The 26,382-nt window shown below is 29.5% G+C and overlaps 1 protein-coding gene across 1 annotated transcript in view; it reads left to right on the top strand.

Annotated features, from left to right (window-relative positions):
* Nucleotides 1–6,500: 6,500 nt before the first annotated feature.
* The window catches only part of LOC123269615, a 33,695-nt gene continuing 13,813 nt past the window's right edge, over nucleotides 6,501–26,382 (top strand). The window contains exon 1 of the mRNA XM_044735448.1: nucleotides 6,501–6,597. The gene's annotated coding sequence lies outside the window, so the exon portion shown is untranslated. The remainder of the gene's footprint in view (nucleotides 6,598–26,382) is intronic.

Genomic DNA, 26,382 nt, shown 5'->3' on the forward strand with positions numbered 1-26,382 from the left:
TGACTAAAAAATTTTAAAACAATTAAAATATCGGGCATTCTATGTCAAATCGCACAGTTTTTTGAATTTTTTCTTTTCATTTTCGTAATTTTTGAATATTTTTTGGTATCCATAAATAAATTCCTTCACGTAAATTTCCAGATTTTTTTGATCTCCGGTTCAAAAGATATCGAATTTTTTAAAAAATGCCTTCTTCTCTCGTTTTTCGATTATAACATTTTTTTAATCCAGTCCGCCTGCAAAAAAATGGCCACTTATTGCTGTTTTACATTGAGGATGATTCTACGAAGTCGTACTTTTTTTTTCTTCTATGTAGGTAAATAAATGAAAGAAGTTTCCAAAAAAATAGACCAGACTTTTTATTTATTTAAAAGATTTCACTTTTGCAATTTCCTTTACATTAAAATATCTCGGAAACATTAAAAAGTATTTAAAACAAATAAAATAACGAATGAAATGAAGAGCTTATAAGAAGATAGCTTTCACTCCGTGAAAAATTGTACAACATACTTGAAAATAGTTAAAATAATAACACATAGTAAAAGAAATGCGAATTAATAATGAAGAGTTTAAAAAACATTTCTTTTTTTAATTTTCAAATAAAATAATTTGAATAAATAAAATAATTTTCAAATAAAAGTTTGAAATTAATTGATTTCAAATTACAGTGTAAACTCTATATAACGTTACTCTATATAACGACAAACTCCTTAAAGCGTTGAAATCACTTGTCTTTGGTTGGTTTAGCTTGTCTTTCATACAATGATACTCTCTATATAGCATTACATTCACTTTCAATAACGACAACAATTGAGTGGCATCATGCATACCGAATTTTCTAAGAAATTCTTTCTTTTGTTTACAAACTCATAGAAGATGAGACAGATGAGCTTGAGCCTCCACCGAGCATTAAAAAAGCTCTGGAAGCAGCTAAATTATTAGAAAAATATTTCCTTTATGACCAAGATTCCTCAATATCGCAAGATATGAAAAAAATATCTACGTATTTTCTTACGCTGTGAATTTTTTTTTTAGAACATTGGAATACTGTAGACGTACAGAGTATTAGTATTCTGTTCATCTTAGAGTATTAAATACTTAGGTAATAGAATATTTAGGTAGTTTTAAAATAAGTATTATAATGAAAAGAGACCTTTGTGTGACCTAAGGGTCTAAGGACCTAAGGTCATTAAACACAATTATGACTAGACTTCCCGGTGTTTTTCTTTGAAAAGCTCAAACTAAATATGAAATACAAACTTAGAGACTATAGTGATAAGGCTGACAGATCTAAAATATAAATTTTAAACACTAAAAACAGACTGAAAGATTTACAAAACTTATACTTATTTTCGTTTAAATAATTCAGCATTATTAAATAGTAGTTTTAAAGTTGTAAGATTAAAAACTTAGATTATTCATCGAAAAAAATTTTTTTGTTAAGTATTATAAATGATCCGTTTTTTTGTTATCAGAAACTGCATAGAAATAATAAAAAAAAAATTTTATCTTCTATTTAAATGATTGTTAAAAGCAAATGCGTTTTTATTATAAATAATAATGATTATTATAGTCTAAGATCCGAATCTAAATCGACCTTCACTGAGCTGATAATAGAATGAAACTAATTTTATAATAAATTTTGTATATTAGGAAATATATTAAAAATGGGTTGGCTAAAAAAATCTTGGACAGAACATTTTTAATTATTTTTTGAAAAATCAATTTTCATAAAATTTTGCAACATCAAGATTATAAGAAAATTTTATACTGGACTTAAAGTATGAAACATGTAGAATGTGCAGGCATAGAGTTGTCTAGTATTTACCTGGACGAACTACTGGGTTACCAGGTATAAACAGGTATAAAATTACATTCATGTTCTTTTGTTTGTTGTTTCAAAGAAAATGATTTAGTTAGCTTCATAATTCATTTCGAAGCCTCGAAAAAATAATTACAAATCAAGTGGAACTATTTATAACCAAAATTGTCAATTATTTATATCCAATATTAATTAAATGCAATTGTTCCACAGGCACCGAATCATCAACGTTTGTTTTTTCATTTCAGTAATATAATGAGTAATTAATAATTACTGAGATTTTTGTTCTCCAGTCGAGAAAGTTTTTTTTCTGTGTACATGGGGGTTAATTCATATTATTTTACTTTTTTATTTTTGATTTTTAATTTTTAATTTTTTAAAAAACGGACTTGAGGGTTCAAAATCGGACCTCTGGGTAAATATTCGGACCTGTGGGTTCAAAATCGGAGCTATGGGACTACAGGGCTCTCAGTCGGATCTATTTCGGACTAAAAGGTTCTATATAGGCTCTAAATTTCGACCGGGTACCCACTAGTAAAATTATTTAACTTTTGATTTGTCTAAATTTGTTGACGCTCAAACATTTATAAAAAGATTCTGCGGTACACCGATGTGGGTACTCGCTGTCAGAATTTAATGCACGTAGCGCCAGAAATATTGAAAACAACTGGACGTGGTGCTTACACTAATCAAGTTGATGTCTGGAGTCTTGGTGTTATTTTTTATGTGACACTCAGCGGCTGTTATACACCGATGTACTCAAGACCTCAATATAGTTTCGATGTTTCGGTTATGTTTTGTTATGTTTTGTTTTGTTTTGTTTTGTTTTGTTTTGTTTTGTTTTGTTTTGTTTTTTATTTTTTCTTTTCTCTAATTAATTCACGTATTATTTGTTATATCAAGGTTATTTTTATTTTTATTTGACATTTAAATGATGGGAAAATATGTTATCTAAATAGAATGAAATTTTAATCTTATATTATAATTATTAAAGAAGCTCTAAAAAATCTATCAAATCTGCGAAAGTCAAATTATCGAATTTTTTAATCACGGAAATATCGAATGCATTTGAAATTGGGAAGGATGCAATAGACTTAAGTGATTTAAAAATTTTTTACTTAAAAGAATATCCCGAAGCAGCCGAACTCCCACCGTTTATCTTGCCAAAAAAAAACAGAGTATTTCTTAATATTTAAATCCAGAAGATTATGTTAATGATGATCAACACGAACACCAAGACGATTATTAACATGTTGAAGCAGAAGATGCATCTTCAAATTCATCTAATCCAAGAACCGATTCTTTTCTCGAGTAATTACTGGAAGAAACTATTTGTCAAATATATCAATATATGTAGGATAAATAAATTACGCACGAGTCTACTTTAATTTACAAAGAATCCCCGTAACGATGTATTGTTTTGAAAAGAATATTTTCCGTTGTGAGAATGTGATACGATGCTTTTATTTCTACGTGTGCTATATGAATAAACTTGTAACTCGATATAAGCCGTAGGCCCATGTTTATAGCATCTATTAATTTAAATTTAGTTTTAATGTTTCGGTTATTTTTTGTTTTGTTTTGTTTTGCTTTTCATTTGGTTTTTTTGTTTTTTGTTTTTTTTTTTTTTTTTTTCGTTAATTCAAGTTTTCAGTTATATTAAGATTATTTTTATTATTTGACTGAACTTAATTTATCATGGAATAATTTAAATGGTCTTTTAAGAGACTTTTATTGTTGGATTGACAGATAATGAGGCTTTAAAACATCTATACTAATAAATGAAAAGCCGGTTTTTTTATCCGGTTATACTGCGAAAACTACTGAAAAGATCGGAATAATTCTTATACCATAAGATGCATTGTGTTTTAAAGAAGGTTTTAGTATATGATATGTTGGTGATTACTTATCCAGATCCGATATTTTATTGACTTAAAAACAATGAATTTTTATTGTAACTAAATTTATTCTATTCGAATGTTATTTGATTAAAATAAATTTTTTAATTCTATTGGTTTAAGCGCCCAGCGAAGCGGGCAAGTAACAGCTAGTTCAATTATAAGTTGGAATGGATTGAATGAAAGATGCGTGCCCTTTTTAACAGAATGTTCATCATCTGATCGTCAACCTCAATTTAGTTTTAATGTTTCGATTATGTTTTGTTTTGTTTTGTTTTTCTTTTTTTTTCTACATTATTTTGTTTTTGTTAAGAAAAATCGAGAAAAAAATAATAATTTCTAATTAATTCTACCTAATATAAATATTATTGAACTGAAAAGGCCTAAAACGATGAATTCTTAAAATTTTTCACAATTCGAAACAAAAAAAAATTAGGAAAACGGTTGACCCTGAAGGCCATCCCTGCAACTTCCCGCCAATTCTATAGCTAAACTTGAAATTGCACTTATGACGTTTTAGAGCTCTTCGAGCTCATAAGTACAATTTATATATTATTTTGAGCTCTCCAAGCTCAAAAAAATAGATTTTGTATGCTTTTGAGCTCTTCGAGCTCAAAAGTTTGATGGACGTTTGATAAAACACTATTTTTTTAATTTTCAAATCGCATCAACTTTTGAATGAATGAACCGATTTTCACGCGGTTGGTGGCATTCGACGCAGTTTCTTAAGCTTCATAAAAAATTTTCAAGCTTATACTAACAGAGTGGAAAACTTCGGAGTAATTCCGAAAAAACACTTTTTTCGGTTTTCTTTCGTCAACGATAACTCACGAACGAATCAACCGATTTTGACCGGACTGGCGGCGATCGACGTGGTTTTTTGATGTTAAGAGCTGATTAGTTTTTGGAATTGATCGGTAAAGCCGTTTAAAAGTTATTAAAAAAAACCACTTTTAAAAAAATGTTTTTTTTGTAGTGTTTTTGCGATTTCTCAAAATCTATTGGTCTGAATCGTTCCAAAATATTTACAAAATCTAAGTTTGGTCAAGCCCTTTCGAATGGCACCAACCACGATCAAATCGGTCAAGCCGTTCAAAAGTTATTTAAGAGGTTTACATACATAAATACATACATACACACACACACACAATTTTTTTTTTTAGAGTTGTTCATTATGCCCCACATGTCATATGTTGGCCAAAATATAAAAACATCATAAAGGTCATGACGAAAAATAAAAAAATCTGAAAAACGGTTGACCCTAATTTCCCGCTAATTCCATTAATAAGGTCTGTGGTACAAAATTCCATAAATAAGATTCTGTGCTACTAAAGTTACGAGTTGTTGAAGAAAAATAGCTTTTTTCTTGTTAAATAACCATAACTTAATAGGATTTTTTTTTTTCAATTTTCGTTTTTGAATGTACTTTCTAGAAAAAAAAATTTAAAAAATAATTCGGATTCATATTCAACGTTTTTTTTGAAAATTTTGGAAAAAAACGAAAATATCGGGATGATTGTCATTTTTAATTTTCGATTATTTTTTTTTTTTTTATAAAAAATTTCAATATTTTCTGCGAATTTCCTGAAATTTTTAGTGGCATTTTATTTTTTCTATTTTTTTTTAGAAATAAAAAAACATTATTTTTGGCTAAATAAAGTTTTAACCGAATTCGAGAATTTTTTTCGAAATTTTTCAAATTTTTTAATTATTAAAAAGAGCTATAAAAATATGAATTTTTTTTTTCAGTAAGTTGTATATGGCTATTTTTATAATTTTTTATTCGTTTCAGAAAAAAAATAAAACGATAACCAAAATTTCTTTACAAAAAATTGTTAAGTTAATAAATAATGTAAATAATTACTGAAAATAGCTTTTTTTGTTTTTGTAACAGCCTCGTGGAACACTATTTCCAGCGTTAAATTTAAATTATAAATAATGGAGATAGAGTTTCGGGAATGGAGACTGATCAATTAAAAATTTACTCCTCTTTAAGAATTTTTTTCTAAACTGCTTAAATATTATTAGGTTTTGAGTTATCAACAGAAAACTAGACTTTTTTCATCTAATTTTTTGAATAACAATCGCAACTTTTTACGTTTGTCAACCCAATGAGCTGTTGCTCATATTTTTAGGAACTTTATCTCTATTATTCACGTTTTTCAACTTATTGATCAGATTACATCTGCTGTATCTTTTAAACTATCAAAGATACAGTTATCAACATTCAGGACGATTTTGTTAAGCATTCATGAATTTTTCCATTAAAATTGATTTCAAGCCTATATTACTCTTTGTTAGCTTGTTACATTTATTTGTTTATAAAAAATTTCGTTTTTGGCATCGTACAACTGTTATAACTTGAAGACTGTTAACTTTAGGACTTTTACATTTTCAAGACAAATTAATAAACTTTTACTCAAAGTTGTCAAATAATTTAAGTTCTTACGGCGAATTTCCCTTCCTCCTACATTCTTAGAATTCCTCCACCCCGGGCAGTTACTTTGACCAATCATTGACCTTATCAGCTGCCCACCACAAAAACTTCTCTTCTGTTCCAAAGGAAGCAGGTAAAGAGACTAAAATATACCTCAATGATTGATGAAATAATCATTTAAGCTCTTTACATTTTTTACTCAAGTATCGTGCATCACTGAGTTACTATCGCAATTACGTTTTTCAAGTTTTCGAAGTCGTAATTGTTATCTAGTGCAATTTTAAGAAAATTAAATAAAAAAAAGTGATTAAATAAATTTTTTCATTGTTTCCAGCAGTGGTGAACTTAGTTTGTGAATAAACTGTGAAAGTGTTACTGCGTTAAATTGAGCTTGCACAAGTTCAAAATCATATAATACGAAATAATACATTCTAAAACAAGTAGGTATATGAAAATATCATTTTTTTTATTTTTACACATAGAGAAGGGTGGGGCAAGACGGTCCCCCTAAGTTTGAACTATTTTTTTAGGTAAACCTAATTTTGCCCTATTTTGAATAAATTTATCATGATTTTGCCAAAATAAAAATAAAAATTTTTTTCCCTGAGGCATACGGTCCCTCTTAAAAAAAATGATGAAAAAATATTTTTCTTTTGTGCTTAATGTAGCTTTACATAGTTAAAGTTTACTTAGAAAAATTGATTATCGGATGTAATAGACTGACTATAGGAATACAAAACAATTTTTTTACTATCAAAAATGGGATTTATGTTAATAACTTTACTTACTTTAATTTTACTCGAAAAAATTATTCGGAAGTTAGCAAAAATAATTGTCATTGCCGGTTGTAAAAATAGAACTTATCTAAAATTGAATGGATATTTTCTACAACTTGAAACGTACATAATCAGAAATTTGAGGCGTGATTTGTAGAGCATATTCGGAGTGGATGATTTTCAATTGATTCAATGATGAAATTCACGCTGAAAAAGATTTTCTTTAGATAGTTAATACACAGTAAAAAAAGAGAGGAATTCTTGTAGCTGAACTCGCTATATCCACCAAATGCCATAAAAAAATATTTTTAAGTGGAGTGATTTCGAAATATAGATTTTGATCTAAAAACATCCAAGTACGGAGTTTTTAGCTCGTAATCAATTTCTCACAGTAAAAAGTTTTACGTCATTGCATCAAAATATTTTAATGTGTTAAACATTTAACTTTTATGTGTAATGTAAACACTAATTTTGTTAAATCAACACAAAAAACAAGTGTTAAATATTTAACACAAAAGTTTTTAATGCAACATTTTTTGACGCAAAATTTTATACTGTGCTCCTCAACAAAAATAAAATAACGCCAAAATGTACAGACATCTGAACTCTTTTCGATTTTAAAGAAATAAATTAAAATTAATAAAATAATTGAAAAAAAATTTATGAATAGTGTGGAATGGTCATTTTTAGATTTAAGTTTTTCTATTTTATTGTTTTATTGCACCTTTGTACTTAGCAGTAAGTATTTTTTTCAAAAGGTTGTAAATAAAGGGATGAAGAAAAATTCACAAATAACAGATGTTTAGTTAAGATAGTTTAGAAAATTTGAAGATCGTACACAATTTGAAGATCGAAAATTGAAGATCCAAAGGTCCAACGGTATTCCAAAGTTATATCAATTACATTTTTAAAGATTTAATACATGAAGGAATTGTAGTAGTGTATATGGATGACATTATTATTAAAGCTAAAACTTCTGAAGAGCATTTGAGAAGAGTAAAGTTAGTGATTAATGACGCAGCTAAGTATGGGTTAATCATAAAGTAGGAGAAATGTCAATTTTTTAAGACGACTGTTGATTATTTAGGGTATGTAATATGCCGGGGTACTGTTCGCCCGTCAGAGGCAAAAACATTAGCTGTACGAGATTTTCCCCGACCTACGACAGTAAAATCGGTTCAAAGTTTTTTGGGTCTGACAGGGTATTTTCGTAAATGGGCCCATACATGGATATTCACTAATTGCCCGACCATTGACTGATTTACTGAAAAAAGACGTTAAATTTGTATTTGGTATGAGAGAGATAGAAGCTTTCGAGAAATTAAAAGCTGCATTAGTGTGTGAGCCTGTTTTAAAATTGTATCGTCATGGTGCAGAGACCGAGTTGCACACAGATGCATCTCGTTTAGGGTATGGTATGATATTAATGCAGAAAGATTGTAATGACGGTAAATTTCATCCTGTATATTATGCGAGTGGTAAAACGACAGATGCTGAATCTAGATATAGTAGTTATGAATTAGAAGTATTGGCTATTGTAAAAGCGCTAGAGAAATTTAGAGTGTATCTGATTAATATAGCGTTTAAGATTGTAACCGATTGTCAAGCTTTTACTGCTACTGTAAGCAAAGAGAAAGTATGTTTGCGAGTTGCGAGATGGGTAATTTTGCTTGCTGATTTTAATTATTCAATAGAGCATAGACCAGGTAAAAACATGCCACATGTTGACGCGCTTAGTAGACATTCTTTACCGGAAGTATTGTATGTTTGTGAAAATGACGATGGGTTGATTGCGCGATTGAGAAGTGCACAAGACAAAGATGAATGTCTTAGGCAAATTATAGATGCCGCATCGCGCAATGAAGCCAACGGATATTTATTAAAAAACCAACTATTGTACAAAAGTGTAAATGGTGAGCCATTAGTAGTTGTACCGAAGAGTATGGAAGCGCAGGTAATCAAAAGAGCGCACGAGCGAGGACACTTTGGTGTTACCAAAACCGAAGCCATTGTAAGAAGGGACTTCTGGTTTAAAGAAATGCGTCCGAAGGTTGAGCAGGTAGTCACAAATTGTATCGACTGTATATTAGCTGAAAGAAAACAAGGTAAACAAGAGGGATTATTGCATCCTATTTATAAAGGTGATACTCCACTCGACACTTACCATATTGACCATGTTGGGCCAATGACTAATACACCAAAGAAATACAAACACATATTTGTGGTTGTGGATGCTTTTAGCAAATTTGTATGGCTGTATCCAACTAAATCGACAGACACCGCTGAAGTGCTTCATCGACTGCGTAGTCAGTCTAGTATTTTTGGGAATCCTCGAAGGATCATCTCTGATCGAGGCACGGCTTTCACATCAAGAGATTTTCAGGAATACTGTGAAAGTGAAAAGATTGAACATTCGCTAATAGTAACGGGTATTCCAAGAGGAAATGGACAAGTCGAAAGAGTTAATCGAACTCTTATTCCGCTTCTCACGAAGATGGCCGCTCCAACGCCGGAAAACTGGTATAAGCACGTGGAAAATGTGCAGAAGTATCTCAACGCAACTCCAAGCCGCAGTACTGGACAAGCACCCTGCCAATTGTTATTTGGAGTTAACATGCGGCTCAAAGACGACTGGAATTTAAAAGAATTGCTAGAGAAAGAGTGGACCACGCAGTTCGAAGAAGACCGAAAAGAACTACGAGAAAAAGCAAGAGAGAAGATACAAAAAACCCAAGAGGAAAATCGCCGAGGGTTTAATAAACATCGTAAACCAGCAAATGTTTACGAAAAAGGAGATTTAGTAGCTATTCAGAGGACGCAGTTCGGGCCAGGCTTAAAGCTTAGAGGAAAGTTTTTGGGTCCCTATCGCATTACTAAATTACTAAGGTGTGATCGCTATGTCGTTGAGAAGGTAGGCGAGCACGAAGGGCCTCAACATACATCCACAGCAGCCGATCATTTGAAGCCATGGGGAATGGGTCCGGAAGAAAACTAACAAAACAACAGATGTGGAAACAGACGATGACAATTGAGGGCAATTGTCGATGCAGGATGGCCGAATGTGGAATGGTCATTTTTAGATTTAAGTTTTTCTATTTTATTGTTTTATTGCACCTTTGTACTTAGCAGTAAGTATTTTTTTCAAAAGGTTGTAAATAAAGGGATGAAGAAAAATTCACAAATAACAGATGTTTAGTTAAGATAGTTTAGAAAATTTTTGTATGCGTAGGAACGGAAGTATAGATTTGTCTCGTGGCAAAAATGTACATTATAAGTACAGAGAGTGTAAGAACGAAGTATGACTGATGCGGAGGTGAGAAACCCAGGTAGTAAGTAAGATCTAATTGTATGGGACTCGAAGAGAGGGTTCCTACTTAACTTCGATGTACGACAGACCTCTGTCCTTTAACTCTGTCAATTTTTTCTAATAAATACTCACTTTAAATTAACCGCCCCGTGATACCTTAAAAATAACAACTTAATAAACATTTAGTATCCTATTCTATAAAACCAGATACTACAATAGTTTCTTTTTTTAAATGAGAAATTAACAAAAAATTCTACATAAAAGTCCATTACATTTTCAGATGCCACAAAATATTCCAAAAAATTTTTAAAAATCAAAATTTCCAAAATCCCCTACGTGCAACTATAGCTACTGAATAGACGAATACGGGGAAAAAAAAGATGTAAATCGGTTCATATTTATGCGAATTACAGTTCAGCTTAAATTTTAGGCCGCTAGACCACCGGGTCTCCTTAATGTACACAATTGATATTAGGGCGTTTGATTTTTCAGGCGATATTTTTTTTTTTCGGTCCTACCTAAAAATCTGATAAATTATAGGTAAAAAATATATTGCCGCCAAAAAAGAAATTCTAAATTAATTAGAAGTTTCACTCATTGAAACATTTTATTTCCCATATAATTAACTCAGGGAAAATTTGTTTTCGGGTTCTACTGTATTTTTCGGTATTAAAAAAAATTTTTTAGGAAAAATAAAAATATAGTTTTTAAAGGAAATTAAATTTGCTATAAAAAAGTTTCTTTGAGCAAATACTCTCCGACCAATAGTTTTTGAGTTTTAGAGCTGAAAATATGATGAGTGTTTCTTCTCACTAAATTTTTAAAATTATATCCAAATCAATGGAAATTTGATAAGGATTATAACACGTGCTTACCCTTATGGAAATATTTTTCAAAAATAACTCTTAAAAAGTCTCAAAAACTCTTAATAAGACTTTTGAAAAGTCTTATTTTTTCTCAGTAAGTAAAAATAAGTGTTGAAAAGTGTTAATAACTCTTCAAAAATCTTAATAAGTCTTACATTCTCACGAAAATGGGACTTTTTAAAAAGAGTTTTTCAGAGTTAATAAGACTTAATCAGAGTTTTCTTTAAAAAAAAATACCAGCGAGAAAAAAGAGTTTATAAGAGTTTTTAAGAATTGAGAAGACTTATTAAGTAATGACAATTTTGTTGGTGAAAAAAAAACAAAATGAAAACTTTAATCGATTTTAAATGAAAAAGTTTTTATGGTAGTTTTTTTGGGGTTACATTAATTAATAAATTATTTAGTTTTTTACTGTGACAAAATTTTAAGAGACAATGATTAATTAATTAATTAATTATTTAGTTTTTTACTGTGACAAAATTATAAGAAACAATGTTAAAAATTTAACTTAGTACAATATAAATATAATGTATTTGGTTTTTTTGCATTTTTGTCTTAAATATCTACATTAAAAACTGTACTGATTTTATTAAAATTATATATTTATGTATTCAATAAAATTAAATTATGTAAAAAAAAATGCAATAAGTACAATAAAATGTCGGAAAAAATTCAATTTTGTTGCAGATCTTTTAGTTTCAGAAGTATTCTCAAGGCAGAAAAAAAAGTGGCCTGAAATTTTTTTACTATTTACTGTTAACTGAGATGGCGTTTTAAAAATTTATGTTGCAATTAAGATAAAAAACTTTGCACTGAAATTGCACTCTAAGTACAATGTAACAATCAAAAAAAGAATTGGTAAGATAAAATTAATTTTGTTTTTTAGTTTGTCTTTTAGCCTCCTGAATAGCTCTATCTAAATAAGTATTAATTTGTGTATTTGAATTTTCGTTATTGAATTTTTCATCAGAATATTTTCGGCTTTCCAAATATTGTCTATAATGAATTTTAAGCAATTCTTTCTTTCTTGGAGTTAATTGTGTCCGACCATTTGTGTTCTTTTGTTCACGAACTACACGTTGAGAAAGTGTTTGATTGCCCCAAATAGCAAAAGACATAGTTTTAATAAATTTAGATGGGTTGGGGGCATCGAACGCTTCACGAGATGTACTACTTGGTATGTATATATCATCACCAACGTGAAACGTATCATGATCTATATAGTAATAAGGATCATAACGTTGCTTTTGTGGTTGTTCTAGTTTTTGTTGTTGCTCTTGTTGCTTTTGTAATTGATTTGAAGATGTTATTAGTCTATATTGTTGAAGCTGACGTTTCAATTTTATATTTTCTTCATCCTTTTTGCGGTTATCTTTCATCAGTCGCTCCATCAACGGATTTTGCTCTAAAATCTGTATACAAAGTACATTAATTAAGTTAATTGCAAAATTTTCAGCTGAATGATCAAAAGTATTAAATCCCTGGTTAGAAAAAAGTATTAAAAATGACTGAGAACGTTAATTCTCCTTAAGACAACGAATTCAAAAAAATTAAAAATATTCAGAAGTATTGAAAAAAATTCAAGTGTTGTTATTTTCATTACTTTTTAATTTGTTTTTTTAATCAGGGAATATAAACAAAGAATAATATTCATATATATCTAGCTTACCTTCGTATCTTTTAATTTAGGACGTATGTGGTTTGATAATGTTGGCTGAAAGAAAAATTAAAATGTGAACGTCTCTTTTTCTCTAAGTTCTCTATTGTAATTGATGTGATTGAAATAACATAACAGCTAAATAGCTTTAGAATAATTTTTAATTTAATACACTAAGGGCCGGTTGCGCCAACGTTTATTTGGACACATTAATTTAATTCAGTTTATGTTTTTACCTCAATTTTAATTTTTTTATTTTTAATAATGCTACTAACTCTTTTATTTTTGATTAATTATTTTTTTCATCGACTGATTTTTTTATAATCGTTAATTAATTATAAAATAAATAACATAAGAAATGAGACATACTTTATAATAATAAATATATATTAAATATAATTAAAAATTAATCATTTGCAATGAAATAAACAATAATAGATATATTAGATAGTATATTTTCATATTCGTAATTAAAAAGAACTTAAAATAAAAATATCAGTACTATTATTAAAAATGAACAAATGAAAATTTAGGTAAAAACATAAATTTAAGTGTAAATACATAAAGATTATGGCTCATACATTTATTTATGTCAGAACTGAAATTTATGTTTACTAAACTAAAATCTATGTAAGCATTGAAATTACATTTTATTTATGTAGCTACATAAACGCTGGAACAAACGATTCTTAAACGTACAAATATTAATGAAAATAAAATATTTAAGTATTTATCAGAATGGTCTTAAATTTTCAAAACAAAAAATGATTATATGGAGATGCTGTCGGTGATAACACACATGTTAAGACACTTTTCAGAAATATGTAAGATTTTTTCTTAACTTTTTCAAATTGAATTACTGTATAAAAAATATTAAAATTCGATGTTCATTTAATTTTTTTTCGTTTTATTATATATATTATATATATATATATATATATATACAAATACGTGGAGTGTTCCGGTACTGGTACATGGTCCGGTATTGGGGCTTTTACCTTATATAACTTATTAGTTAAACGTCTTAATTTTTTAATGTTTGGTCATAAACAATTTTGATTATAAATTTTTTATCAGACTGGTATTTAGAACATAATGTAAAAATAACCAAACAGCAAAACTATCAAAACATTTTTCGTTATTAATGTTTCTATTATTGTTTTGTAAACAAAGATTTTTAAAAATTTTAATATTTTTACTCAACGATCTACTATTGAAATAAATTAAAAATAAAAATTATTTTAACGAACTTATGTAAAAATTTATATGCAACGTATTTCACAAATAAAATATTTTATTTTATTAGAAAATATTTTTGCTTGAAATAAATATCACATCAAATATTGAAAACTGTATACCTTTTGTTGAGATTTTTGACTATCTACTCTTTCTTCATTTTCTCCATCGTCTTTTTTATTATTTATGGTAACTCGTGGTTCAACATATTCAAGTTCCGATTCAGATAAAATTTCTTTTTCACTGTCAGTTTCTTCAATAATTTGTTTTGGCTTTTTTCGTTTCGGTTCTTGATTCAAGTCAGATTGATCTTCACTTGTTCCCTCATGAATTGGCGAATTTGGTAAAACTTCAATTTCATCATAATTTATTGGTAATTCTCGAGTCTCATTATCTTGTCCTGAAGTACCATTAGAAGCCTTTAACAAGTTTAATGATAAATAATAAGTGAAAAAATAATTAACGAGAAAGAAACATGAGTGCACATATATGCAAATTGTAACATTAACTTAATCTTTGTAATCATTGAATACATACTTTTTCCTTGTTACTGTTTCTATTTTCTTCATACACCTGTATAATTGCTTCTGTTTTCTGTGAATGTGATGTTATTTTGTTTTGTTTTTTATTCTGAAAATAGAAGAAAAAATTAATCTTTTATAAATAATGCTTTTATGAGATATAGCAATTATTTTTTTATGAAATTTTATAAGAATTTGCTAAATAATTTTTATAAAATTTTACATAATCTTATAAAAACTTATAAAATACTATGGATCCCAAGAATAAAGTATTTATAAAATTTTATAGAACCTTTCAAAATTTTATAAAACTTTATGATATTATGCAACGTTAATTTTTTAATATTCGGTATATTGTGTAAAATTTTTTATCATTTTATATTAATTTATAAAGTTTTATATAACTTTATAATAATTTGTAAAATTTTATCGATCCACAACATGTTTTTATGAAATTTTATATTATTTTCTTCTGTTTGCTAAAATTTTATTAAAGTGTGGAACATCAATTTTATACAATTTTTTTAAGTTTTTTTTTTTTTTTTTATTGTGCATGCTGAATGTAATGGACCCTTGAAATTTTGTTATTATGATTTATATTGTTGTAATTATTCAGTTATCTTATCATAAGTTACTTGATAAAAACTTCTCCACATTAAGTAGTATTCTTATTTTACGTCTTTCAAATCATTTTTGAAAAGAATAGAAATATTTCAAATAATCCAATCACTTGTTAAATTTATATACACCATATAACACTGAAACAGGATTTTTAAGTCCTATTCAGTAGCCCCTTAAATCTAATAAACTAATAATCTAACAACAAATAAAATGCAACAAATTCTAATATTATTAAGGGCGCCACCAGGTTTTTTCAACGATCCTGGAACCGGTGCCAGAGCAGGTGTTATCTGAGGGTTAGAGAGAGTGGAGGAAGGTTGCTGTTGAAAATAAATGAATAATTATTTAACAATGAATCTAAATTTATTTAACAAAATTAATTAGCGAATTTACTTTAAAAAAATTAACAAATTTAACAAAATAATGACACTCGCTCACACAAAATATGAACTTAAAACTACAGCCTACTTGCGGCTGACCAGAACTCTTAAAATCGCTCTGCACTCGTACAGCCGATGTGACTGAGCTCGTCTAGCCTAACTTCGGCTAACCAGGACTATAAGTTCACCCTGCACTCGTACAGCCGATGTGAATGGGTTCGTCTAGCCTAACTTGCGGCTAACCAGAATGAATTAAAACAACTTGATTCAAATTTCATGTCACGCGACTTATTCGAACACACCCATAACCCACACAATTTTCACACACATACTACACACTGATTTTACTTTAGAATTTCTTTTCTTTAATCATTTACTTAATTTTCAATTGATTATGGCAATGACTTTATTAATTAATTTGAACTTTACTTAATTATTTGATCTTAAAATTTACTAGACCGCTTGGTAAGACCGCTTGGAAAAACCGCTTGGTAAGACCAAGGGTATTAAATTTTAACAATCCAAAATTTTCTGAATAAATTCCTGAGTCATTAAATTAATTATGATCAATAATTTTCGTTGAATAAAAATGATAACTTAAGTTGTAAGACGTTTCAACATAATTCGCAATACGACAACTCATAACGAAAATTAATCAGTAACTTAGTTGTAAAATTATTCAATATAAAAATCGACAATTATAATTATTTGGAATAAATAAATTTAACCGTTTCATGTAAAAGTAACTGACAAAACAACGCTAAACATTCGTTAGTTCATTTGCTTCGACCTTGGGTGTTCGGAATATCTACGTTATCAAATATTCGACCACGTTGACTAAATTTTTAGTGAGAAGACACTTGACAAATTTTCCAAGTGTGAAAATTAATCAATTGTTTTGTAGCACGTGATTGATTATGAAATTTGATACCATCAATAAAACAAATTCCAGATATTAATTAAGTTAAAAGATTAATTTTAGTTACTAGAAAATTCTCACTAATAATGTAAAAACGGATTTAGACCTCAAGGTTAACTGAATGATTTTTGGGTATAAATCCCCATGAAAATCACCCAGCGTAAACTAGCGAATATTAATTAAGGATTAAATTTTGGTTGTCGATTAATAAATTAAACAATTGAATAATATGATGAAAAAGAGGAGAAGTGAACCGAGTCCAAACCGTGGAGTAAGTTCGGTACCTGTGGAAAGCTGCCTGTGGAACACGTCGTTTCCTAGGTCTCCATTCCAGGTGTATTCCTCGAACTCACGTTGTTTGATATTACTCCGGGTATCCGACACGTTCAGTAATGATAATGATAATTTTCCTAACTATTTCCCCTCTTACTCACTACTTAGGACCTGGAGACCGAGACGCGCCAGTGCTGCGTCGGAAAATCATCGATGGCCAATGCCTTATCGATTCAGGGTATTTTTACCCTGTTACAACACACATTTCATATGAACAGTAAAGCAAACGATAGTATATTATGGATGGGATTTAATCATCGAAGTTAAGCAATAACGACAGCAATAAATAGTTGGCTGGACGATTACTTAAAAATAATTTGTATTCAAACGAAATCGATTGTTTTTCTCATTGCCCACGGGATAACTGATTTATGTTATTAATCTATCGAAATTTAAAATTTATAGATTTGTATAATTAAAAGTTTATATTGAAAATATCTCTATAAAATTTTATGCATGTTTTTAAAATTTTATAGATTTATATAAAACTGTATGAAAGTGCATAAGATTATTAATTTTATAAAATTTGATAAAAACATTTTTTCCTAGGGATATAATGTTTTTTAAACATATACAAATTAAATAAATACTTTTCTAGCTTCTTTGGCGTTGGTGACTCCCGATTCTGCTTCTTTCTCATTATCTGACGATGACTATAAAGATGACGGATTTGTTATAACAGGCTCTCGTATACGAAATTTTGGTTTCAACAAATAGTCCCGTGAATCTGAAATTCATCACATAATAATATATAAATAATTGTTTGATAGATCCTTCGAACTGATTTATTTCTTATTTAATTCTTGTTTTTATTGAAAAAATATTTAAATTTTGTTCATTTCGAATGATTAAACTTTATTTAAATTCATAATATAACGTGAAGCGTTATACATTTATAAAAATAACATTTTAAAACACATTGAACAATTGAATGTATTAAGTGAAATAATTTTTTAATTAATATCGGATTGCGTAATTTAGCAATAAACTGATTATAAACTATACTCAAGTAAAGTGTAATAAAATATTAAATCAAACTAAAAATTTGTTAAAATTTACAAAATCAAATCTTAAGAAAAAAAAATTATAAACACATCTATGTATGGGCAATACTCATCGAAAAAACTTTTTTTTCATAAAAACACGAACCACAAATAAAGTTTATTATTTTCATAATTTTCTATAAAGAATATATATACTAATAAAATATTCATTTTTAATTTATAAACTATAAGCGTAAACAGAAAAGAAGCAAGCTATAGAAATACAATTTATTCTTTCTAAAAACCATTAAACACTTCAACTCGTTTTTAAATGTATTTATAATTTAATAATAATTTTTTTTTATTATTTTTGTTTTATATAAATATTTTGTCAGTTTCTTTTTCACACATTTAAATCATAATATTCATAGTATATTCCCTGATTAAAAAAAAGTATTGAGACAAAGAAAAAAGTATTGAAAAGTATTGGTTTTCTAGTCAATCCAATACTTTTCAATATTTTTTCCTTTGTCTCAATACTTTTTTTTATTCAGGGTTTTTAATTTAAAGAAACTTATGCGAGAAAATATTTTAATAAACTGTGACTAAATAGATATTTATTATTATTTGATTCTTTTTTCAACCCTGATTAAAAAAAAGTATTGAGACAAAGAAAAAAGTATTGAAAAGTATTGGTTTTCTAGTCAATCCAATACTTCTCAATATTTTTTCCTTTGTCTGAATATTTTTTTTTATTCAGGGAATATTTATCTACTTATATGTTCTAAATACGATTAGAATTGTCAACTTATAGTGTTTACTTAATTAACATAATTAAATATTTTATTATTGAAATTCAAACAAAACACAAAAAATGTTATTGCGGAATGCATTAACTGGGCAAAATTATATTATATTTGTGGCTTACCTGATTGATGTAATATTATGCATTTAAATTTCTTCACACCGTCATCGTAACGATACACTTGATTTTGAGTCAAAACATTGAAGGTACTAAAGTTTTTTATGTGACAAGTTTCAACGACCACTTTTTTATCATTTTCATGAGGGATTTTTACCAAAGCGTATTCCATTATAAATAAATAAATAATTAAGTTTTATTAGATTAAACAAAAACACTTTAGTCAATAACTAACACTGCACTATACCGGTAAGACAAGTGTTTCACTGTATACCACTATCGAAGTTTAACCGTCAAATCAGTGTGGCCCGCGTGATTTTTTTACCCCCTCTTTAGCTTCATTTACGTGAGTGGTAGGCGCGCTCGGCGGTATAGAGATAGTCCAGTCGGCGTGGAAAAAAAAAGGGGTTTGTTGGCAACTTTTCGACAAAATGGTCCGATTTTTAATTTTTTTTTTTTAAATACTCAGAAAAATATTCTGATCATTTGTGTGGATGTGGGAAGTGTTGCTTTTTTTTTGTTTAAAAAATAGCGTTTTAGCGTTGAGCTTCAAATTAAAATATCTCGGAAACTACGCAAAAGTAGTCGAGACAGATTGCGTATGAAATTTAGAGAATTGAATAAGGCATAAAATGAGCCAAACCGGATGTCTCTACGACCAATAGTTTACGAGATATTAATTTTTCAATGAAGAAAAGAAAAGAAAAGAAATGATTTTTTTTTTGTAAAATAATTATTAGTTTAAACAAATGATAAAAATTAAAAAAAAAAAAGTTCTCGACACGATAGGATATCATTACGATTCGTAAAATTTGGAATCGTTTGATACCTATATTAAAGGAATGATTTTTTTTTTGTTAACTAGTAATTTGTTTAAACAAATGATAAATATTTTTGTAAAAAAAGTTCTCGACACGATAGGATATCTTTACGATTCGTAAAATTCTGAATCGATTGATACCTATATTGTGGAAATGAATTTTTTTTTGTTAACTAGTGATTTGTTTAAACAAATAGAAAAAATTAAAAAAAAAAAGTTCCCCACACGATAGGATATCTTTACGATTCATAAAATTCTGAATCGATTGATACCTATATTGTGGAATCGATTTTTCAAAAGTTAATTAAAACCTAGAAAAAAATAGAAAAAATTACAAGAAAAAATAAAAAAAGAAATTACTCCGAGTTTCTGAGCGGCCGCTTACTATTGTTATTGTTTGCCTCACATTATGATTATTTCCCCCATTTTTCTCCGACAGCGGTTTGAGGGGAATGACGCGTGCTAGATGCCTCGGGTCCCGACATCGAAACCCCGTAGAGCTCATATTTTTTTAAACTAGTCATCTGTAATTTTGTATTAAAAAAATTTTTTTTTCAAAATTTTTTTTTTCAGGTCGATTCTTTATTGCCGAAAAAATTTATTCATGCAAAAAAAATATTTTTTTTTATTTTAACTATTTTTTATTGCATAAATAAAAAAACCGGAAAATTATTTATATAAATTCAAAAAAATTTTTTTAAGCTTAGCCAATTTTTTTACTTATAAAAGTCAGTAAAAGCTTCAATTTAAAAAAACAAAAAAGTATATCGATTGATTTCTTTCGGAGTTACAGCTATTTGTTTATAAGCGCTCGAGCGGAACCGCGCTTTTCTTCATTGAAAAATTAATATCTCGTAAACTATTGGTCGTAGAGACATCCGGTTTGGCTCATTTTATGCCTTATTCAATTCTCTAAATTTCATACGCAATATGTCTCGACTACTTTTGCGTAGTTTCCGAGATATTTTAATTTGAAGCTCAACGCTAAAACGCTATTTTTTAAACAAAAAAAAAAGCAACACTTCCCACATACACACAAATGATCAGAATATTTTTCTGAGTATTTAAAAAAAAAAAAATTCAAAATCGGACCATTTTGTCGAAAAGTTGCCAATAAACCCCTTTTTTTTTTCCACGCCGAGTGGACTAAGAATAAACAAGTGAATGCAAGTGAATGTGTCTCTTCTCCGGTCTCTATGAAAGTATATGTGCACGCATGTATATGTGTTAGTGTACTCGTGAAATATACATAGTTGATCAAGACAACACGATCCCTCCTTCGTTGGCCGCACGTGTAGTGTGACACAAGTTATCGTAATATCATAACAAAGAAGAAGCACTTTACAAAGGCATGAAACGATCTTTTAATACAGTGTCATGTATAGTCTCCATGTATGCTTAATATAATGTCTTTCCTCGATGTGCACTGCCGTAGAGAGAGATTGATTGATTGATTGATTGATTAATTTATTTATGCCAAGGCACAGGCCAAATGGCAATTTCAAATACAATAAAAATTACAAAAAATACAATATAAAATAATATAATAATATAATATAAGTACATAAACTAAAACAAGATTTAAATAAAAAAGTAAAGCTTTACGCTTCTTTGATTCAACTAATTCAATTAATAAACAATTTATAAACTAAATAAGTTAATTTAATTAACAAAAACTGATGAAAAAACAATTTCACAAGTTATAACTTTAAATACTTGGGATGTTATAGTGATTTTTCGTTTTTACAATAATATCATTAATGATCCAGATTTAATAGATAATCAAAAATTTTATTTTTGAAAACTTCAAGACTAGATGAGTTGACAATCTCTTCAGGTAGCTCTTCCCACAAACGTATTACAATCACTTGAAATGAACGCTCCATGAAGGTCGTAGCAAAAGGTGGTAATTTATAAAAAGAGTGTTTTTTGGCAGCTAACCTATTCGAGCGTCTGATTTCAGTCTCTTCGATGAACAAATCTCGCAGGTACTTTGGTTTACCAACTTGAAGTAGTTTAAAAAAGTAACAACTCATAAAGTACATTCTACGATATTTCACAGAGAGCCATCCCATTTCTCGCTTATAAGGTGTTATATGTTCATCTCTTCTAAGATTAAAGATAAATCTAATTGAACAGTTTATTGCACGCTGAAGCTTCAAATCATTTTCAGATGTTGAATCAACCAGGACGACGGAACAATAATCAACAAGTGGTAAGATGGTTGCTGAAACTAATAATTTCCTTATATCAGTTGAGAAAATGTTCTTTCGAACTTTAAGACAATGCAGAGCTGAATTCACTTTACTAACTGTCTGAATAACATGATGATTCCAAGATAAGTTTCTATTAATATGGATTCCCAAGCACTTAGTAGAGTTGACGTAGGGTATTATGACACCATTCACTACTACCGGCGGTAGATCCATATCTTCAAGTTGCTTCAATTTGCTGTTTGAACCCAAGATCATAGCTTTGGTCTTAGATATGTTTATCTCCAACCCACGCTCTCTTGCCCAGTCAGCAACCGATTGAGCATCAACATTTACCCTCCAGACAGCATCATGCAACTGATGGAATAAGAAGTGAAGACATATATATTTATCATCAGCGAACAATCCATGCTTGCAATATACCAGCCATTGAGCTACAGAGTTCATCACTATTAGGAACAGGATTGGACCCAAAACAGATCCCTGAGGAACACCAGATGACGTTTTTAGTAGCTGAATTGGAGTTCCAAGATCATTCAATATTGACTGAGATCGATCTGACAGGTAGGAAAAAAACCAAACAATCGTATGTATTGAGAATCCCAGTTCAAACAACGCAGTAAGAATATCTTTGGGATCAACATAGTCAAAAGCTTTGCTCAAATCAAACAGAACTAGTATAGTTAATTTACTCTTGTCCATAGCCTCCCTAATATCATCAGTAAGTCTCAGCAAAGCCGTTTGAGTACTATGATGCTTCCTGAATCCCGATTGAAAGGGATCAAATAGCTCATTATCTTCTAGATATGATGTTATCTGATTTGCAATAATTCTTTCGAATACTTTGGCTAGATGAGACAGATTTGCTATGGGCCGAGTGTCTGATGGTGATCTAGGTGACGATATTTTATTCAGAGGTATTATGTAGATAGTCTTCCAAATATCCGGAAAAATACCAGTGTCGAGAGATCGATTTAGTAAAACAGTGAGAAAGAGTGAGATTTGAGGAAGGTGATCTCTCAACCATCTCAGATCAAGACCATCAGGGCTCTTCCCTTTTGATTTAGAAAGAGTAAGATGCAGTGCTTTGGTAACATCTACGATATCAATCCTATTCCAATTAAATGAACAATCAACCTTTTTTGAGTATTCTATTGGTAAAATATTGGTAAAATTTGCGTCACATGGTGGATGTTTCCTGACTATATCTGCATAATTTTCATTTAATTCACAAGCGTCAAAGAAATTTAGCGGCGATGAAGGATTTGACCTAATTAGCCCAAGGTGTTTAAGTTTGCTCCAAACAGTTGAATTGTGAGGTAGATTTGAGAGAGCAGCTTTTAGATATTCTTCACGGGCATGATTCAACTCAGATTTCAGTTCCTTCCTTTTTTGTCTGAAAAGAGCTAGTAAATTTGGATCCCTGTTTCTTCTAGCTTTTTTGTAAATTTCATCACGTTCCTTACACTTCACTTTCAATTCTTTGGTAAACCAAGGGTTATTCACACGGGTCACTTTTCTTGTAAATATAGGAGCAAACAAGTCCAGAGAAGACAAAACCCCAGATTTAAAAATATTCAGCAATTCATCAGGATTTGAATTTTCAAGTACAGTACTATCAATTTTTAAGGAATTCATAAGTGAAATTGATAGAGCCAGATGATCACAGTTTTGAAAGTTTTTGTAGGTTATTCTCTTCGGTAGTGGTTTTAAATTATCTAGTTTGTATTGGCAGAGTAAATAATCATGACCATCAATATATGGAGACTCGGATTTCGTAAACGAGGATAACTTAGTTTCACTGTCCAATAAAATCACATCCAACCAAGAATCACAATTGTTCTTGTGAAAAGTAGCACCGTAAGGTACACAGTACAATGACGACTCTGCTATGAAATCCTTTAGGTGATTTGCAGTATAGCTATCTTCTAACAAATTACAATTTAAATCACCAGCTATAATAATGTTATTGTAATTTGAAGCAAGTCTAGAATGAATATCAAAGAATTCATTGAGAAAGAATCCTTTTGGTCTTCGGTAGATGCAAGATAATAAGAGGTGAGCTCCTGTAATTAGAGTGACGTCAACAATAAGATACTCCGGTTGACTTAGATGATCAGAAGTTGAAATATGAAGGACTTTAGTTTTTAGAGATTTATGTATAAGACAAGCCACACCACCACCCTGGATAAAACGACCAGTATCTATATGCTTTAGGATTCGGTCTCTACGAATTGTAAAATACTCATCCAATGATAAGGACTCATAATCTAATGAAGGTTTTAACCAGGTTTCCACAAGGACAATAATGTCGGGTGTTGTATTATTAACCAAATCAAGAAACTGAGCAATGTGACCAATAACACTATTTATATTTAGACTCAATACAGTTAATGGTGAAGAAATATTGTTAGCAGAGAAATTAGTTAAATCAGTTGAACATCAATCGAGTTTGGAAAGATCAGCTTCGCAGTTAATTATAAATCTATCTGAGTTTTCATCCTTTTGACAAAAATTTGTCCACTTCTAGACCATGCAAACTTGAATTTTTTATTCTTCGCTTTTTCCTTAGCTTTGAGTAATAATCGGTGAGTTTCTGGAAGCAAAAATTCGTTTACATAGATGGATCCCTGGTACGCTGCATCAACCTGGGTGGGAAACACTTTGTTCACTAGAAGACCACCTGATTTACGTTTCTTGTCAACAATAAAGTCACGAACTGGAGTCGATATCAAAGAAATTATGTAGGAGTGTGAAATAGGCTTGTTCAGATTTTGTGACTGCCTGTTTTTGTTTTCAAATCTACGAGAACTTAAGACACTATTTACCAAATTTGGCAACTCCAGACTGTTTAAAACCGCAGCTGTAATGTCATTTGATGTTAAGCTTTGAGCCACTGAGTCGGGAACACCTGAAATAACTAATTCAGTAGTGCTACCAGGAATTTGCGAAGAAGTAGATGGAGGCATCAATTTTTCAAGGTTAGACAGTCTATCAGAGACTGAATCCATATCAGCTTTCCTAGCTTTTCTCACATCGCTGAGGTCTGAACTAATTTGAAAAATTGACTCAGCATTCGTTTTGACATTTGCAGTCAATTCCGTCAAGTTGATAGCAGCAGTTTTTTGTGAATCTTGAACTTCACGCAATTTTACACTTAAGTCTTCAAGTTTCTGATTCGTTGAAATTTCTGAATAACAAAACTTCTCCATTAAGAGCGTCACTTTCTCATCAAGTGATTTTTTGGACCAATCTACAGGCAAATGTGACATATTTGATGAAGTGTCAGATGGTAAAAAAACTGAATCAGTACTTGGAGATAGTGGAGAAGCTGGTGTTCTTGGAGACTTCAGGGACGAGGCTGACCCGCGAACTGAAAATGTACGATCAAGTGGAGAAGAGCTCACAGACTTGAAGCTAGAAACTGAGGAGGTGTTTGAGCCAGTAGATTTTAGTGAGGCAAGTCTCCGTTTTGTGTCTAGATTCTCCAAGAGATAGCTGAGCTGTTTCCTGCAGCAATCAGTGATAGGTCTATTTTTATATAATCTCGTGCACAACAAGGATGAAAATGCTGTTGACAGGTGTTACAGATAACAGATGATTTGACAGGTCTCTTGCATTTAACACATGTGTCAGACACTAATGGCATACCAAAAAACACCGTAAGATAACTGGGAAAATGACTATAGAGTTTTAAGATCAAATCTCAAATTGCTAGTCAGATACTAGACAAATAGCTAATCCAAGTAACAGTTTTAGCATCAATTCTATTTTATGTACACACACTATATGTTGTTACTACTTTGCTGGTGACAACAAACTGATGCTTCTTGAATTAGTTTATTGATGAGATACCGACTGAGTAGTAAGCAAAGTGATGATACTTGGTAAACATCAAGTGTATCTTAGCATCGAATTGATGTTATTTGGGCTACCTATCCACAATTTCACAATACACTTCCAACCTAACCTCTCCAATGTTGAGAAATAAGTAATTACTTATATTGCAATTCACAAGTAACAGATAAATTAAATTTATATGCCAATTTGTAGACTGCAATTTATTGTTTGCAATGTTTCTGAAACAAAAAATGCCCGGAGGCAAAATATAGCAGAGATAAGTTCCAAAACAGAGCGAAAAATATGATGTGTTTATGTACTTACAGAGAGAGAGAGAGAGAGAGAGAGAGAGAGAGAGAGAGAGAGAGAGAGAGAGATGAAACAACAATTCCGAATTTTATATTAAAAAAAAAGATCAATTTCTTTTTATTGGTTGCATGAAGTTATAAATTTTCCAATTTAAAAAAAAAAAAAAAATGTTTCTAAAATTACGAATCTTAAATTGTTCAATGGAAAGAATACTTTGCATTTAAAATTATATTAAAAAATCTATGTGGCTCACGAAAAAAAATTTTTATAACAATTGTTCGCTTACGAGTTTGTTATATCTTCTTTAAATTTATAAGAAAAAATTTTTAAAATAAATATCGCAACATCATGAATTATAGATTGAAAGTATATTTTATATTTTTATTTATTATTTAAAATTATTTTTTTATTTTATCGACATCTTCCATAAATTGATTAATAAAGTTATACTGCAGCAATTATTCAGATAAATATTTAAAAAAAAAAAAATTTTTATTAAAAAAAAAAAATTATTCCAATGCT

The sequence above is a fragment of the Cotesia glomerata genome, linkage group LG7, assembly GCF_020080835.1.
Source record: "Cotesia glomerata isolate CgM1 linkage group LG7, MPM_Cglom_v2.3, whole genome shotgun sequence".
Taxonomy (NCBI): Eukaryota; Metazoa; Arthropoda; class Insecta; order Hymenoptera; family Braconidae; genus Cotesia; species Cotesia glomerata.